General features: G+C 46.2%; 1 long non-coding RNA gene across 1 annotated transcript in view; it reads right to left on the bottom strand.

Moving 5' to 3' along the window:
- The window catches only part of LOC124804925, a 443,647-nt gene extending 430,456 nt beyond the window's left edge, over positions 1-13,191 (bottom strand). The window contains exon 1 of the long non-coding RNA XR_007017384.1: positions 13,113-13,191. This is a non-coding gene — a long non-coding RNA (uncharacterized LOC124804925). The remainder of the gene's footprint in view (positions 1-13,112) is intronic.
- Positions 13,192-13,718: the final 527 nt, after the last annotated feature.

Below are 13,718 nucleotides of genomic sequence, written 5' to 3'. Positions count from 1 at the left end.
TTAGGCGGCGAGGACCCAGCGGGTACACAGCTTTAAGTGGCCCAACTGTTGTACGAGTTTGTAAGCACTACAAACAGAGACGTCCAGTGGAGCAGCGAGGTGTTTGATTGTGATTCGTCAATCACCTCGAATGAGAGTGTCTCCACCTTCTAACACTGCACGAGTCACAGCTATGTACGGCTGGCCGGCAGGCAGGATATCGGACAGGTTTGCGCGATCTCGTTCCGTTGATGCCAGACGCCTGGCCAAACGACTCACCGTGCTTTTGTTCACTGTTGTGTCCCCGTACATTCTGCAAGCGCGTATCAGTATCTGCGATGCTCAGGTGTTCCGACAAGAGAAACTCTCTGTTTGGAACATACTGCATTAAAGACTCCATCTTGAAGGAATCGTGTAGCGCTGCCACCAGTCGTAAATTTATGTGCTGAGGCGGTAGTTACTTACTATATCCCACAACATATTCCCCATTTTTTCAACCGAAATCGTCCGAGAAAAAAATTTGAACCATTACTTATTGAACACCCCTCGTATTACGTGACGACTGTTTTCCTTAATTTGGTTGTAATTATCTAACGATCTATTACCTCACAATCAGCTGATTTCGGCCTCTATAACCTCTTTCACGTGACCTTACAAATGGACGACACACACCTATGAAAATAAGTGTCTCTCCTGTGACGGAACAAACCGCCGTCACTAGATGAATAGGTCTAGTATGCAAGGATTGCTTTGTGGGGAGCGAGCGCGCGACATGGTGCGCCATTCGCGGAAGCGCGTGGCGCGCCCGCGCGAGATTTGCAACGTGTCGGCCGGATGGCCCGCAGCTTGGGGCATTGTTTGGTTTTTCGCGCATTACGCGAAAACTATGTAACTTACCGTGAAGAGCGATGCGGCAGTGGATTGTGGTCAGCAACATGCACCTTCTGAAAGATCGATCTTTATTTTAAGTCTCGAGACGCAAAAGTTATAGTAACTTGAAAATCGGTTAACATCACGAATAATGAAAGATTAATAAAAATTGTAAATAACAACTTACAGGGATGTGCGAGCGCTCACTAAAAGCGTCTCGTCACAGCGGATCGAGTGCCGTAGTCATACGTTAAGATTCATAAATAATTAAGCTCGTAAAGAGCAATAAGCAAAGTTTGATGGGAAATTGTTTATAAAATTCAATAGAAAATTCATGACGTAAAGAATGGCACTATATAATGTTATGAGTGGCATCACACGTATTTTAAACTAGTTAAGATATACTATACACTTAAGATGCAATAGTTTTCATGGTTTGCAAATTATTATTAACATTTATCGCCCATAATTAATTAATTATTATAGATATGGAGATTTTGAGTAGCGCAATGTGTAGATCGCTATAGATTACGTCTAAAAACAGTGCTATATGCAGTTTTATGTTGAAACTTTGCAGCACAGATGTAAACAAACAAATATGCGCTAGGTGGCGAAATTTTGCAAAAACTGAAACTTGATTTAAGGGCGATGGAATAATCCTAGAAATTAACGTAATATAGTAAATAAGATGTACTTTTTAGCGCGGTTCCGATGGTGTACTCATTTCTGTTGAGGTATGTATGTGTCAAAATTTGTAACCTTAACTGGAGAGACTGGTACTTGCATAACCAAGGGAGGGAGGGGGGGGGTAGACATGCGAGGCTATATAAGCGAGCGGCCGTCTTGGCCAGGGATCACCGGCTACTGCGTCTATCGTACCGACCGACCGGACGGCTCCGGTCACGGCGGAACAGCCATCATCATACACAAAGTCATAGAACACACAAACATAGTGCTCCCTGAACTCGAAAAACTAGAGGCAACCGCCGTCAGGGTCGTGTTCAACGGAGCCTACACTACACTGGTGTCAGTATACAACAGCCCTAAAAACATCAAAAAACGCGACATCAGCACAATACTCAACATATCACCGCGCGTAATAGCCGCTGGAGATCTTAACGCAAAACACCCGGACTGGAACTCACGAATACGAAACTCCAACGGCAAGAGACTATACGAACATGCACTAGGACGAAACTACATCACACTAGCGCCGACCGAACCGACGCACATTCCCTACCGGAGGGGACACAGGCCAGACGTGTTAGACATGGCCCTCATCAAGGGCATAACAACGACACTCAACGTTGCCGTTGAAAACGATCTGCCCTCAAATCACCAACCCGTTATACTGTATATTGAAGAAACACTGCAGAACATGGAACAACGCAGGATGTTAGACTACAGGCGCGCGAATTGGACCCAGTTCAAGGAAACGCTTGACAGTCGCATCCCACCAACCCATGCAATTAACGAGACAGCCCAAATTGACGAGGCAGTCGAAACCCTCACCGGCGCCGTCCATGACGCAATAGCCAACACCATACCAATCCGCACGCCACAACAACACAGTGCTGCCCTGCCCCAGGAAATCCTGGGCCTAATCTCAATGAGGAACCACCTCAGGAGACACTGGCAGCGTACCAGGCGCCAGCACTTCAAACGGCACATTAACAGGCTCCAGGGTATAATCCGGGAAAAAATACAAACATTCAAGACACAACAGTGGGACCAGAAACTCGAAGGGCTAGACACCACGCGGCCTGGCGTGTGGCAGCTAGCCCGACACTTCACCAGGGAGAAACTGTACACCCCCACGTTACAAGGGCCAGACGGACCAGCATATTCTGCGGAAGAAAAAGCGGAACTGATGGCCCTCACACTCGCAGCGTCATTCACACCGAACCTGGATCCCTCAGACCCAGCATTCACACTTGATACGGACCAGGAGGTCACACGCATCTTGGCCCAACCAGCGCGCAACAACATCCGACAAGCTAGTACAGCAGAAATCAAATGGGCCATCATGCATACCACCGCTAGGAAGGCCCCTGGTCACGATGGCATTCAAAACCGTGTCCTCCAGGAGTTCACGGACAAAGCTGTAGACTACCTAGCACACATTACGAATGCCATACTCAAACACCAACACTTCCCCGCCTTTTGGAAGACGGCCAAGATCCTGATGTTCAGGAAGCCGGGGAAAGACCACTCCCTCCCACAAAATTACCGACCCATCAGTCTGCTGAGCGCGCTCAGCAAGATCGTTGAGAAGGTAATATTAAAACTACTCACCAGGCACTGCATCACAAACGACACCCTGAGACCGGAGCAATTCGGTTTCAGGAATCACCACTCAACAACACAACAACTCCTCCGCGTCGTTGAATACATAACACACGGATACAACACAAGCAAGGCAACTGGGGCGGTGTTCCTGGACATCGAAAAGGCTTTCGATCGTCTATGGCACAACGGCCTAATACGCAAACTCAGTGACGCAGGGTTCCCCGACGGGCTCGTACGTCTCATACACTCATATCTCACGGACAGGAGTTTCAACACTGACGTGCAGGGCAAACAATCGACACGACATGGTATACAGGCAGGAGTACCCCAAGGAAGTATCCTAGGGCCCTTACTGTTTAACCTCTACATCAACGACCTCCCAGCTACACATAACACGACGGTAGCAATCTACGCGGATGACACTGCTATCCTTGCGCAAGATTGGAAGCCGTCTAACGATAACTCACGACTACAGACCGCACTCAGAACGGCGGAGCCTTGGCTGGTGAAATGGCGTGTTAGAGTAAACGTCGACAAGTGCGAGGCCGTTCTGTTCACTAGAAGACCGAAGCAACTGCGCAAACATCAGCACTGCAACCCAATAACACTACACACACGCCCAATACGTTTCCGCGAGAAGGTCAAATACCTCGGTGTCTGGCTGGACAGGAAACTACTCTGGGGGGACCACATTCAACACGTGACCAACAAAGCTAACGCGAGGCTCAAACAACTCTACCCTATGCTTAACAGGCGTAGCACACTAAACAGGAGGGTGTCTAGGTCCATGTACATGACACTTATTAGACCCCTGATGACGTACGCAGCCCCTGTCTGGGGATACGCTGCGCCAACTCGCCTGCGCCGTCTGCAGCTCATACAGAACAAAGTACTCAAAATCATAAGCAACGCTCCGCGCTACACACGCATCGCGGACCTTCACCGGGAATACCGGCTAGATACTATCTTGCAGGTATTCCAAAAACTATCCACACGACTGTACAATAACACGAGACACTCGCGCAACCCGTTTATCCTTTCTCTGGGTAACTACGACCACAACCATAGATGGAAGCATAACAGACCAAAGACATTACTGGCTAGGAACTGAACATCTATGGTCTATAGAACGCTAACACGACAGTACTGGCGAGCCCCTGCAACACAGTTATTACTGGAAACCCAGATGTGCGACTAGCCGAAAAACAGGCAACCGCAAGGAAACCGTACTGTACACAGCACGCAAACCAGCCACACACACCCCCCTACACAGTCCGTGAGCCGATCTATGACCGATCGCCCACTAATCCACAACGACCTTGAACTGTTGCAGGGACGCAGCAACTGCAGCAAGCGCCGCAACAAGCTACAACAACGACAAAGGTAACGATGCACGATACCTCGAACTAACACAACCACACCTTGCATGCACTGTCGCAGATAGCAAGCCGCTACTGCCCTTACTACCCGTCCTACTGTCGCAGAGGTTTTTTTCCCTTGGCGCTGGCCTTGACACTTTTTTTCCTCTGCTCTTACAACCGCTACCCTTCGATCGCTTTCAACCACTTCTATCTCCTGATGGACCATGTTAATGAGTAGTCTTACCCAGACGCATGGATAACATCACAGCCTGCATCCTGTGACGCCTTGATTCAAAACTAACATGCATACGGAGGTGACAGTAGAACTTTTGTGATGGTCACCACGTTGGTGCGGGCGTGGAGGGGCCCCATCCTTGTGTGAAAAAAATTGGCCAGGGATCAGTCGTTGGTCAGTCGCTTAGCGGGTGTGTGGCGAGCGAGCCCCACTTGTGGGTGGCCCATGTGGTCGTTTGAATAAGAATTTTTTCGCGCCGATTTATTTCGACAGAGAGTATTGTTGTTTAATGGTGCAAATGTGCAAGCATATATTTGGTGAACTGGAAGTGCTAGGATTATTTGTATGAGTGCGAATTTCGAGGTATACATCGGCGTAAGTGAACATGTGGCAATCTGTGATTTCGCGTTAAAACTGTTAGAACAAAGAGGACAGTGGGACTTGTGGTTCTGTTCGAATAGAGTGAGTAATTGTAGCAGCATACATTACTGCTATTGGGGGCTCGGAGTCCAATTATTATTAAAGTAAAACTGTAAACCGACTCACCAGTGCTAATTTCATTGTGTGAAAGAAAAGGACGACGCCAATAAATAGTGATTGAACTGTGTCGTGAAAAATGATTTTGCTATAATAATCGCCTAATTTTTGTTCCCCTAGCATAAACTGTACTCATGTCTGAGAATATTAATTCAAAAACTATAACTAATACGCGGGTGAGGAACAGTGTACTAATGCACCACGTGTGGAAATCATCCCCTGAGACTTACGTGAGAGCCAAAATTTGCACTAACATTTTTTAACGAACGTTTGTATATGCACATTCGTGTGAACTCTCCAACCGCACTTATTTTCCGCCCCGTCGCACTCCACTTTATCATTACAGGTGGTTCAAATGGCTCTGAGCAATATGTGACTTAACTTCTGAGGTCATCAGTCGCCTAGAACTTAGAACTACTTAAACCTAACTAACGTAAGGACATCACACACATCCATGCCCGAGACAGGATTCCAACCTGCGACCGTAGCGGTCGCTCGGTTCCAGACTGTAGCGCCTAGAACCGCACGGCCACTCAGGCCGGCTTTATCATTACAATGTCATGGATAAATATAGTGATGACTGTAGGAGTAATCATAGGTACTCGTGACTCAGAAAATGCATATAATCCTAATATTAAATCTTATGCAGTTTAATCTATGAACTTCCGCCATTACTGAAAGAAAGAAACACAAATAAATCTGTTCAATATAATATTAAAGCGTTTGCGACCTTTGCGTTCGGCAGAGATGAAGAGAAAAAGGGAGAACAGAATAACGGATGACACAGAAGGCTGCATAAGAACATGCAGGAAGTTTGGGAGTGAGGGAGGAAGTGTGAAAGGTCAGCGGCGGCGCATAACGAGCAGCGAGGCGCTGACACGATCGGCGCGTTGCGCGCGGACGGCCGGCTTAGGCTGGGCGCGGCCGAGGGTGATTGATCGCCGTAATGATTCCGCCGCGCCTCGCTCGTCGCTATCGGAGAATAATTAATTGCCGTCATCGTTTATCTTTATTTTGGCGCTTGCGCGCCTCCCGATTATAGGCCCCGCAGGACGCGCCGGCTCGTAAACTCCTCTGCTGCGACGTAATTAAGGAGCCGCTCTCTTGTCTCCGCGCTCTCCTCTCCATATTTTAACGACGCACTCGTCTCCTCCGCCGGGCAAAACCCAAGCGTGAGTAATGGGATCTCAGGCACGTAATGTCGGGAACGCGGCAGTCCCTGCGGCCTTGGAAGTGCGTAAGTGTGCCTGAGACACAGTAGAATTAGTTTCCTGGGATTGATATATAGCCGACCAATTGATAATGTCATACTTCACCAAAAGAAGGCAGAAAATCGTGCTTAGTAATTCAGGCAGTTTAGTCTGGGGACGTAATTTTGACTGGAAAGAAACCACGTATGGGGTTGCCCAAGCCTCAGCCTTAGGTCCACTATTGTTTCTCATATAATACACTACTGGCCATTAAAATTGCTACAACACGAAGATGACGTGCTACTGACGCGACATTTAACCGACAGGAAGAAGATGGTGTGATATGCAAATGATTAGCTTTTCAGAGCCGGTGGCGACACCTACAACGTGCTGACATGAGGAAAGTTTCCAACCGATTTCTCATACACAAACAGTAATTGACCGGCGTTGCCTGGTGAAACGTTGTTGTCATGCGTCGTGCAAGGAGGAGAAATGCGTACCATCACGTTTCCGACTTTGATAAAGTTCGGATTGTAGCCTATCGCGATTGCTGTTTCTCGTATCGCGATATTGCTGCTCGCGGTGGTCGAGATCCAATGACTGTTAGCAGAATATGGAATCGGTGGTTTCAGGAGGGTAATACGGAACGCCGTGCTGGATCCCAACGGCCTCGTATCACTAGCAGTCGAGATGACAGGCATCTTATCCGCATGGCTGTAACGGATCGTGCAGCCACGTCTCGATCCCTGAGTCAACAGATGGGGATGTTTGCAAGGCAACAACCATCTGCACGAACAGTTCGACGACGGTTGCAGGAGCATGGACTATCAGCTCGGAGACCATGGCTGCGGTTACCCTTGACGCTGCATCACAGATAGGAGCGCCTGCGATGGTGTGCTCAACGGCGAACCTGGGTGCACCAATGGCAAAACGTCATTTTTTCGGATGAATCCAGGTTCTGTTTACAGAATCATGATGGTCGCATCCGTGTTTGGCGTCCTCGCGGTGAACGCACATTGGAAGCGTGTATTCGTCATCGCCATACTGGTGTATCACTCGGCGTGATGGTACGGGGTGCCATTGGTTACACGTCTCGGTGACCTCTTGTTCGCATTGACGGCATTCTGAACAGTGGACGTTACATTTCAGATGTGTTACGTCCCGTTGCTCTACCGTTCATTCGATCCCTGCGAAACCCAGCATTTCAGCAGGTAATGCACGACCGCGTGTTGCAGGTCCTGTACGGGCCTTTCTGGATGCAGAAAATGTTCGACTGCTGCCCTGGCCAGCACATTCTCCAGATCTCTCACCAACTGAAAACGTCAGGTCAATGGTGGCTGAGCAACTGACTCGTCACAATACGCCAGTCACTACTCTTGATGAACTGTGGTATCGTGTTGAAGCTGCATGGGCAGCTGTACCTGTACACGCCATCCAAGCTCTGTTTGACTCAATGCCCAGGCGTATCAAGGCCGTTATTACGGCCAGAGGTGGTTGTTGTGGGTACCGATTTCTCAGGGTCTATGCACCCAAATTGCGTGAAAATGTAATCACATGTCAGTTCTTGTATAATATATTTGTCCAATGAATACCCATTTATCATCTGCATTTCTTCTTGGTGTAGCTATTTTAATGGCCAGTAGTGTATGTACACGATCTTCCGTCTAACACTCAACAAGCAGAGTTCGTTCTTTTTGCAGATGACAATAGTATTGTAATCAAGTCAAGAATAGTGAAATTTTCATTCTGCAGCGGAGTGTGATGAAACTTCCTGAGAGACTAAAACTGTGTGCCGGATCGAGACTCTATGTCGGGACGTTTGCCTTTCGCAGGCAACAGCTCTACAAACTGAGCTACCTAAGCACGACTCACGACCCGTCCTAAGAGCTTTACTTCCGCCAGTACTTCGTCTCCTCTCTTCCGAATTTCACAGATTCGACCGTGAAAGGCAAAGGTCCCGAGTTAGAGTCTCGGTCCAGCAAACAGCAAACAGTTTTAATCTGCCACCAAGTTTCAGTCCAAGCATAGATACAGAAACAGAAGAAATGTTGAACAATGTTCTCAAAAAATGATTGATTACGAATGATCTCACCTTCAGTTTTAAAAAGACACAACATATTCAGTTCTGCACATCAACTACACCAGTGAGTGAAAATTTCAAAATTCTCAGATACTCGTATTGATCAGAATTTAAAGTGGTAAAAGCACATTTTGGAACTCCTAAAACAACACAGTTCAGCGACAATCACACTCAGAATCATTTCAGACCATGGGGAGAGACAAGGCAGTAAGCTAACACATGTTGCATATTTCCATTCAGTAATGCCACACGGAATAATGTTCTGGAGTAATTGATTTTTGAGAAAGAAACTCTTAATTACTCAGCAACGTGTTGTAAGAATAATATGTGGAGCTCAAATTATTCGTTCATTAAGTTAGTTGTAAATAATCCATTATATTTCAAAGGGAACAATGATGTGCTTAATCACAACACTAGAAGAAAACTGACATTCATTACTTCGCATTAAAGTTTTCTTTAGTACAAAAAGGGGTGCACAATGCTGCAAGTAAAATTTTTGGCCACTTTCCCAGTGATACAAAATGTCTGACACACATTGTTTTCAAATTTCACTTTGCTGTCTGTCAAACGGAGAAAGTTACTCTTTGGCCCCTTCTATTCCGTAGAAGAACTTCTGTTACTGTAATGTGTAAAAGGTGGTGGGTAGGGTAAATGTTACCAAGTAGTATAAACTAATTAGTTGGCGAATGAGTGCAAAATGACTAGTTCTACATCATTACGATTTTTCTTGCAAAATGATCCTTGCAACATGAAACTAACTAATTAAATAACTAATTTACTTACAGATCAGCAAAATGTGCTTGATTTCACTGTGCTTTCCTCCAATTTAATACCGTATCCTCTCAAGGGTTGAATTTGTAAGCTCTCTGGTCGCTGTACACAAAGATTGTGTGTGTGTGTGTGTGCGTGTGTTACAAGGAGATCTATATATAGAGAGAGAGCCAACTACCTGATTCAGTTCTTTCCTATTCGTCATGCATTGCATGCATTGGTTCTGGCGCCCCTGTTCTCCCCCTCACATAGCTTTGTGAGCCAGACGCGAAAATACATTTCTCTGTGTTACTACCCTTACTCACATTGTTTAGGAGACGAATCGCGTTTTCTTTTCTTTTTAATAAGGATATATAACTTTTGGTTTTATACACTTTATCATTCTTTCCATAATAAGATGATGTTAGGAACGTTTACGGACGATGGAGAATGGTAAACTTACCCATTTCAGTTAAGGTACTATAGTCCAGAAATTACAGAGTCGAACGATATAACCGAAATCAAGTTCCGCCTTAGCCTCGCGCAGCACTCAAATTACGGACCCGAGCTTCCGAACTCTGATCATGCGGAACAGAAATTCCGCTGAATACTCCCTAATACCCTCTAGTAATTTCCATTGTTGATTGACTAGTAATGGTGCACGTAACTTGATGTCAAAGAGACCGAAAATTCTAAGTCTGTCGTACAGCAATAATGAATTCCATTTACCTGCACAAGTTTCGCAAACTGCTTCATTTTCAACAGCTCTTCTAACTGCCTTCCCCCCGCGTCAATGCAGTTATGGCATCGTCGAGCGAAGTTCTGTCGTACCCATTCCAGTATCCCTATTGTCGTTTGACCAGTACCGTAGGAAACGAGAATTCTTGCTAGTAGGTCCTCTTCAGTCTCGACAGGCGTCTCGTACCCAAGGTTTTTCACATGGCCCTACAAGATGATATAATGTGCGACGTGATGAGGTGAACGTGCTGGCCGCGAAACAAGCTCTGCTTTGCGTATCCACTTTGCAGAGAATATCTGATTCAGGTGTTCTTCGAATCAGATGATTCAAATGGCTCTGAGCACTATGGGACTCAACATCTGAGGTCATCAGTCCCCTAGAACTTAGAACTACTTAAACCTAACTATCCTAAGGACATCCATGCCCGAGGCAGGATTCGAACCTGCGACCGTAGCGGCCGCGCGGTTACAGACTGAAGCGTCTAGAACCGCTCGGCCACACCGGCCTGCATTCTTCGAATCCTCAATTCAAAGTGAGGCGGGGCTCCATCTTGTCGGAACCACATTCATTGATGAATAACAAGTGGATACCTTAGCAACGACAGTACCGGCACATGTAGTCCACTGTCAGATGTGTCAGAACGACGTTCATACATAACTTTCGACTCGTCGTTTCTGCAGCAGGATTCCTTATCCCAAACTGATACACATATGCTTCTCCACTAACCCTGAAAATTTGTAATATCGTTACAGAATCAAACTGTACACAGGGTGTAAACCAAGCTGGGTCTACCAAGCTGGAAACAGCCTGAAATTCCACTGCAAAATCCTCCTAAGCCACGGCGCGTTTGTAGCGTGCTAGATTTTGGCTAAAATCGACCTCGAGTATTAAAAACCCCTTGTTCATGCATTTATAAAAACTAATATTGACGTTCGGGTAAATTTTAACCTAAAAATATTGTGAACTTTTACAGCATAGAATTAACAATTAAATAATTTTGTTTGCCTGGCTTTCTTACTACGAAACTAATGGGTTTGTAAGGCTCAAGTTTAGATCGAATTGTAACGTAATCACTTTTCTAAAGATCATTTATAAACGTCTTTTTTCTTTCATTACCCTCACAGGGAAGTTTAAATGAATAATGTTAATGAAACAGCCAACTAAACCAGTGACATATGTGTGGTATCAGAGATCGCTGCCACTCCCACTGGCATCTCACAGGTGGCAACGGAAACGCACATTTCCGACAGACGCCGATAGCGGTTGCACTGGAGTCCGGGGGACCCAATGACGCACGCCCGCTGAGCCAAGCTTTCGGTGGCTCCGACTACGAGCGCCGTCTGCCGCCGCGATAGAGGCTGACCGGCTGCAGCTACATGGCCCAGTCTTCGCAGTCTTCGACAGTCTGCAGTTTTAGTCACCCTTAGAAAGTTCTTTTGTGCATTAGTAGTAGGAGACTCACACTGCACGACACTCTTTATTTTGGCTCTTGTAAAAGTTGGACTTTATTGCTATTTGTTCTTTTTTAAAGGTTCTTCGCAATGCTTGGAGAAAACTATAAGTAAGACTTATGTTTATTATATTTACCCGTTCGTTAATCATTTCTGCTCCTGTCCAACTTCTCTAGGCAACAGTTGCTGGACCACTTTGTACCCCACCTGTCATCATCATTGTGTACAAAGTAGTACACAAAAGTAAAATCGTAAGAGGATGTTGGGAATCTCTTGCGAAGAGGATGCGCTGTAGCTTAGGTGTCTTTTGTAGGCCAGTTCGAGGTTATTTCCAACCTTAACTGGCCACAAGTGTTCTATATATGTCTGCTCAACATCGTCTTTACCAGTGTGGTACCTTTTAAACAGTTATTGTTTATATTATTCCGAAGAACAATGTTTCTATCTATGGTCGAGGGGTAATGTGAACAGCACTGTACAGCATATCAGTAGGTATAATAACGAACTGGCGTCGGGTGTTGTCTTTTAGCATCCCTAATGTAGTCAAACGATTGCGGTAGACTTTAGGTAACCCCACAATCAATAGTCACACAGATTTAAGTCTGCTCTGGGAGGGCAAACATGACGGAAGTGGCAGTTCAGCACGCGATCCTCACCAAATGATGTGCGCACAAGATCTTTCACGTATGTAGCAATGTAGAGGAGCGCCATCCTGCATAAATGTCATACCTTCCAGAAGATGTTCATCAGCCAGGCTAGGAATGATGCGATTCTCTAAAATATCGGAATACCTTTCACTCGTCACGCTAACAGTTTGAAAAGCAAAAATTGTTCAAATGGCTCTGAGCACTATGGAACTTAACTTCTGAGGTCATCAGTCCCCTAGAACTTAGAACTACTCAGACCTAACTAACCTAAGGCCATCAGACACATCCAGACCCAAGGCAGGATTCGAACCTGCGACCGTAGCGGACGCGCAGTTCCAAACTGTAGCGCCTACAACAGCTGGGCCACTCTGGCCGGCGTTTGAAAAGCAGCATCCCGCTGTCCAGATCCATCCGTTGGCGATTTTTGCACTTGTTATCGTTTATTTAATTTTATTTTAGGCAAGTGTGTCAAGTTTTACCTCTCTACATCAATTATTTCATGAATGAGAGCGTTTTCAAATGTTAACGAACTTTTAGTTATATATATACGAAAAGAAGTTAGAAGATGAATATCAAAAAAAGTGAGACAACAGTAGTGGAATCAAATCAGGCGAAGATGAAGGAATTAGATTAGGAAATGAAACACTAAGAATGGTAGATGGGTCTTGCTGTGTGAGTGGCGGAATAAGCGACGATGCCCGAAATAGAAAGGATATAAAATAGAGACTACGAACAGAAAAAAATTTTGTCTGAAAAGGAGAAAATTTTTAACATCGAATACAAATTTAAGTGTTGGAATGTTTTTCTTTTCTAACGGAATTCGTCTGGAATGCAGCCTTGTGAGAGGCGAAGCGTGGACTAGAAGCAATTAAGATACGAGCAGAAGATTTTGGAATGTGTTACAAGGAAAGAATATTGAAGTATTCTTTCCCCCCACAAGTGTTGTTCCTGTGCAAGCACAAGTGAGAGGCGAGTAGGACTTACCAGAGGAGCGGACAGTCAGCACCAGCAGCCAGCGGTCCAGGGGGACGGCGGCCGGGCGATGCGGGTGGGCGACCTCCTGCAACACACGGGAAGGGCCGCGTTAACACAAGCCAGCCACTCGCAGCTGCCGCGACTGCTCCCAGTGAGGAGCGGAAGTCGTCGCATTGTCTCTTCGCTGCACAAGGGGAGGGCTTACATGACTCGCTGCCGAGTCTATTGAGAGGAGGTGACTGTTAGGTGTGTGTGTGTGTGTGTGTGTGTGTGTGTGTGTGTGTGTGTGTGCGTGTTATATGACAGGAGGGAGAGGGTGTAAAGCGATACTGGAACGTCCCCATCCGATGGATGGGTCAACATCTTAACACGTACATTCATTCCATGAGGCGCTGCAGAGCAGTATGGAATCCAATCCAGGACTTTGGCGCAAAGTGTGGAGATCACTAGGGTAACTCCACAACGACTCTCTTCCCTTGCCGACGATATTCGGGCAGTGAATATTATTTCCACCACCAGGATTCGATCCAGCTACTTCTGAGTCGTGCGCCACGGCACTGCAGCGCGTTAGCGACCTTGGTTACAGGGGCTGAAAATTTGTTGTGCCAAACTATA

The sequence above is a fragment of the Schistocerca piceifrons genome, chromosome 1 (assembly GCF_021461385.2).
Source record: "Schistocerca piceifrons isolate TAMUIC-IGC-003096 chromosome 1, iqSchPice1.1, whole genome shotgun sequence".
In the NCBI taxonomy this organism is placed as follows: domain Eukaryota; kingdom Metazoa; phylum Arthropoda; class Insecta; order Orthoptera; family Acrididae; genus Schistocerca; species Schistocerca piceifrons.
This window is presented reverse-complemented; position numbering and strand designations above follow the sequence as displayed.